Source organism: Phocoena phocoena, chromosome 15 (assembly GCF_963924675.1).
Source record: "Phocoena phocoena chromosome 15, mPhoPho1.1, whole genome shotgun sequence".
NCBI classification, from domain to species: Eukaryota; Metazoa; Chordata; class Mammalia; order Artiodactyla; family Phocoenidae; genus Phocoena; species Phocoena phocoena.
The window spans coordinates 69,553,349-69,559,348 of NC_089233.1; positions in this window are offsets into that span (position 1 = coordinate 69,553,349).

A 6,000-nucleotide genomic window follows, 5' to 3' on the forward strand; every position below is an offset into this window, starting at 1 on the left:
TGTCCATTAGGGAAGTTTCCAGTTAGGAAAGGAGAAATCCAGATGGACTGTAAAATGTGTACAAAGTCCTGAACTTGCACTAAGCCTCCATCCTCCAGAATGAACAATTTAAAACAAAAGACTTAGGGAGAGCGGGAGGGAGGGAGACGCAAGAGGGAAGAGATATGGGGATATATGTATATGTATAACTGATTCACTTTGTTATAAAGCAGAAACTAACACACCATTGTAAAGCAATTATACTCCAATAAAGATGTTAAAAAAAAAAAGAAAGAGAAAAAAAAATAAAGCAAAAGACTTTTGCACTTGATGGTTTCTCCATTTGGAATGTAATATTCTTCCTTCAAATAATTAACTTCTACTCATTCCCCGCATCACAGCACAAGCATTGCTGTCTCAAGGATGCCTTATTTATTATGCTCTTACAGTATTGCAAAGCCTTCCTTTGGAGCACTTTTAAAATTTCAATTTTACATTTATTTGTATGATCATGTGATTAGTATCTGTCTCCTCCACTAAACTGTAGTTGCAAAGGGCAAGGATCAAAGTATTGAGGCATGCCATTTAATCCCCATCTCTTAAGTCATGCCTGGCACATAGAAAAATAAATGTGGGGTTTTTTGGTAAGTACCTTTTCGAATGGATTGAAACCTTCCTGTGGCATTCCTACTCATATCATCAGAAAAGATCTTGATGGGTTGCTGGAGCATTATTGATAACATGGTGGCTAAGTCTGGCTTTCCTGATGGAAGATTTTGACCAAGATTCTAACCCTCCAAAAGGGAGGAGCCATGCACTGAGTTCAAGCCTTCTTCTGTGCTAGAGAGGACCAGGGCCCTTGTCTCTGCACCAGGCCAACCATGTCTTTACCTTAACTCAGGTCCTCCTCACTCAGCTGTCCTGGAAACAACAGCCTCTCTGACTTGCTGAGGCCCTCTAGCCATCTTCCATCCTGACCCCCATCAGCACCAGCTCCAGCCACCTGCCCCTGCCCTGCTCCAAGCCGGCAGATTCAGAGGCCACACCTCTTCCTAGTGACTAGTAGAACCTCTCCGGTCACTCTGATCATCCTTCTTTTCTTCATCTCCGGTTAGTTTCATTTTGACCTTTTCAGGTCTCTGCTAGGCTTCAGTTTGAATTTTGTGATATTTTCTTCTTTCCTGTGTCCAGGGCACTGAGGGTCTAAGAGAACTGTACTCAAATCACCTCGGTATGAACTGGGCAATTTACTTAACCTTTCTGAGCCTGTTTCCTAATCCACGAAATGGATGCAATAAATCTATGTCCCAGGGTGGCTGCAGAGGTTAAACAAGATGATGTAAATGAAGTATCTAGCACAGTGACTGGCAACGGTAAGTGATAATCAATTATTAATTTTCCTGCTTTTCCCACGGTTTTTCTCTCTCGTTTCTTCCTGCGGCACACCGTACTCTCCTTTTCTATTTCCCAGTTTTCTGTCTACAGAACGTTTTCTAGCCTTCATAAAAATAGCACTTCATAAAACAAAATTGCAAAGTATTTTTATATTTTTCAAATAACTTAATTCAATTATAGACTGGTCAATGTTAGTTATTTGAGCATTACTAAAACCATCTGAAGCTGATAAATAAAGTTCTATATTCACATTCAGAAAATAAAGAGCTAAAGCAATACTTTGGAAAACGGTAAGGAAAAGACATATTCCTTGAGGCCTAAGATCTCATATGGAACATGTCAGCCTGTTGCTGCTTCTTCTGGCTCGGAGACAACGCACAAGGAACTCTTTATATTTTAAATTTCACTTCACACAGCAGCCACGAAGCCAGTGGAAGAATGGAAGCCCACATTTTCTGGGAAGAAGGATTTGGCAGGTGGTACCTGTGAGTTACCCACAAGGTGCCCACGTGTGTGATTTCGTGCTGGAGATCTGAAAATTCACAAGGAAATTAAGAAATTAGTGAGAAAGAGGTTATCAACTTATTTTTGGAATAGTGGAATAATTATGGTGAGGATCTCGAAGCTAAAGGGAGAATTCAAGGCAGGGTCATAATTAACTATTACCAACATAAGCACAGAGGAAAACAGATGGTTCAGGGTTCAAATACTGACAGCACCACTTTCTGACTTAGTAACTTTGGCCAAGTTACTTACTCCATTTCTCTGGGCCCCATTTTCTTCATCTGTAAATTAGAAACTAATATTGTTGACATCACAGAAATGTTGTGGTTATTAACTAGTGCATTAAACGTGCTAAAAACAGTGCCAGGCACCTAAAAAGTGCTTATTTAGGGGGTAAGTGTGATTATTAATTATTATTAGTTATGGGGTTTCTGGCACATTTTCCTTCACCACCTATTATTGAGAAAGGTACTTGCATAGCACTGGAAATGTTGGGGATTATCTCCAAGAAAAGGTGGTAAGACTGACCTGTCTCAGAAAGGTCTGGATGAATTAACTCAACTCAGACCCTGATTCTCAGACTTACAGCTCAGAAACCTGATTTTGTCAGTACTGAGAACAGCTTCATCTCTAGGGCAGACTCACAATTACCAAACTCTTTAGACCTATAAACCAGATCGTAGTCAATTAATTTTCAATGAGAAACACAGCTTTTGAGAGGACTAGCATAGTCAGGTCTGTGTGATCAGAGCATTTTCTCCCTGGGCTCACACCTATGTGGGAAGCCAAGTCTTCATAAGAAGACTTCATTGTGGGCTTCCCTGGTGGCGCAGTGGTTGAGAGTCTGCCTGCCAACGCAGGGGACACGGGTTCGTGCTCCGGTCCAGCAGGATCCCATATGCCACGGAGCGGCTGGGCCCATGAACAATGGCCGTTGAGCCTGCACGTCCGGAACCTGTGCTCCGCAACGGGAGAGGCCACAACAGTGAGAGGCCCACATACCGCAAAAAAAAAAAAAGAAGACTTCATCGTAAGAAACTTAGAGTCAGAGACTAGGAGTGAGACTAGGAAGATCTATATAAAGTAGTCTCAGTCCATGCTACCCCAAGCCAGCAATCTCATGTTAGGGATAGCCTTTCCTCTGCTGTGTATTGTGAAACTTTATCCTTTTTGCCAAGCCAAAAAGGAAAACATTCACTGGTGATTTGGACTGCATAAAAAAATTCAAACTTCTGTACATCCAAAATACCAGAAATGAAGGCAAAAGACAAATGATAAACTGGAAAAATATTTGTAACACATATGGCCATCAAAAGGTTAAAATCTAATCTATATAAAGAGCTCTTATGAACCAATAAGAAAAGAGCAACACTCCATCACAAAAACTGGCAAAAGATACAAATAGGTAGTTCACAGAAAAAGAGTACTAATGCTTTATAAATTGTGAAAGGGATCACACTGTGCTTATGACTAAATGCTTTATAAACTTTGTCAAGCTGTTATTTTATTATTGCTATAACTTACCTTTTTGTTAATGAAATATATATATCAATATATATGGCTGTATATTTGTATGTATCTGGTATTATATTTATATATGATTAATAGCCATTAAAATGTATTCTTCTACTAATTACTTCTATCTTTGCCTATTTTTCTTTTGAGGTATTAGTTCTCTTATTGATTTAAAAAGCTATGTACCCAGCTATTACCCTTTATACACATTGAATAAAGTCATGGGGGAGAAGAAGAAGAGAATCCCCTTTAACCAAATATCCACTGTGTGCCAGATTCTTTCACATAAATTATCTCATTTATCCTCAAAACAACCCTAGGAAACAGGTGCTCTAATCTCCATTTCACAGCTGAGGACCCCGTGGCTCAGAGACTGGGTACTTGCTCAAGGACACACAGCTAGCAAGGACTATCTGAACTCTGAAGTGAAAGCTGTGCTCTTCTCTCTCAGTCATGCAAGTGCCCTCCCAGAAGGCTCCCAGCTCTCCTGACCATCACGTAATCTCTACCCTGCTATAACATCTGGGAACCCAGATGCAGGGTCAGCCCCAGCTCATTCTTGAACCAATACCAACCGGGGAGAAGTAATGGGTAGTCTAACATTAATCATACTGTCCTTGTTCCAGCACCTTGTGAGTTTGGGGTTGAGTCCTGGACACCTGAGTACCCACTGAGTTGCAATTTCCCCTCCTCACCCTGAGGCCAGGCCAAGTCAGATGCCTACACTTAAAAGAAAAAAGGAACTCATACTAAAGAGGAGTAAGCTATCACTCATCTTCTCTCCTTAAGAGGAAGAGTTGTAATTTGATCAGGTCAGATGCAAGGGCAAGGGGGTCAGGACCACTAAAGTCATAACCAGGAGTACAGCCCTTTCTTCTGCCTCCCATCCACATCTGCTACATTTGCTGCTACATTTTCATATGCACCCAGTGCATCAGTTCCATCTGATTACCTGCAGTGCCCCAAGCAGGTTTTGCTGAAACGTACCTCCATGCCAGTACACGGGCTTCTCTCTTCCACCCAGTACATGCTTTTACATCCTTCCATTACCAATTCGCCTCTACTGTGAAGGACCCTCAGTCCCTCCCCTCCACTATAAAAGACTCCCAGAGCCCCCCTCCATTAGGAAGGACCTCTAGACCCTCTTTCCGAAAAAGCAGAGGCAGAGCCTCATTCTCTATGCTCCGCAGCCCCTGTGCTGACTTCTGCCATAGCCTTAACCGAGTTTTACTGTGTCTGGGTTCGCCACCCAGCTCAAACAGGGATTTTCTCCAGGGCTTCAGTCACCTCAGCGCCTCCAGCGCCCAGCACAGAGTGATGAATGGATGACGGTCCTTCTGAGCCTAAGGTCTCTCCTCCCCACCCAGCGTGTGCCCAGACTCACGGGGCTGACTTCTGTTTTAGATCTCACTCTAATTTGTTTCTTTGAGTAATTTGCTTCCTTCCCCAACTTTCGTGAAGACTGGTTCCTGTCTCAATCTTGATATAAGGGCCTGATATACCTCTTGCTTTGTATCACCTGCCAGCTGGACTCCCACCACTAATTCTGGCTGCTTGCTGGGACCGTCCTAGAGCCTGGGCTTTAGTGTGAACCCTGCAACTTTTTAAATCCTTCCTGAGCCAGCAGAGTTTCCCCAGCTCCTGCCATACTCCTGGGGTAAATTCAGGACCAGGCCCTAACCCTTCTGGCCCTCTCCATGGTCTTATGGGCATGAGAAGAGGCCTCCTCATGACCATAAGACTCAAACTTTGGTTGCAACTTGATCCCCTACCATTCTGCCCCCCTCCTACACCACTTCAAGCATGTCAGAAGGCAAATCAGCTGAGTCACTCCTGAGCCCAGCAACATCACAAGCTAAACCAACAGAGCAAAAGGAAATTAGCTCATTGCACAGAGAGGCACTTAGACCAGGCAGGCAGTCCCAAAGCCCCAGGCAGGCCAGGAAAAGGACCACCTAGATTGTCACTGTGTTGTCCTCTCAGCTGTTGCCACTCCATGGAGAGACTTGCTCTCAGGACTTAGCCTGCAGACCCTGAGCAGTCTCTGGCACAGGGAAAGAACCACGGGACCCTACTCAGCTGTCTCCAGGACCCTCATTTTTACACACCTCTTCAAGATGAGCTGCTGGACCAGGGGATGGAGGGGGTGATGTATCCTAAACTCTAGGGGAAGGATCTTTGAGGATCATTGCCAAGTTGGTCTTTAGATACTGATATCCACTCTGGACCAGGCCCAAAGATTAATAAGTCATCATTTCTGCCCTGGAGGTTCATGGTGCAGCAGGTGAAGATGTTCAAGCACTCCAGGCTGGGCTCTCGTAGAGAAAAGGAAATACAAGTTGAGACAGAAGTCCAAACAAAGCCCCCTTGTGTGGAGTGTGGTTGAAAGGAGAGAGCACTGGCTAGAGGGTGGGGAGAGCTGATTTCATTTTAAGAAGTACGTATTGAGAAGTTCAGATGGTTGTGATATAGAGGGAGCAAAGAGAGATGAAGCTGGAGAGGTAAGGTATAGGAGAGGACTTCCTTTTGAAGACCAGATCTCTACGGCAGAATGTTCACTGTGCTCAGGAGAAGGAACAGACCTGGAAGTGAAGATGACAGGCTTAG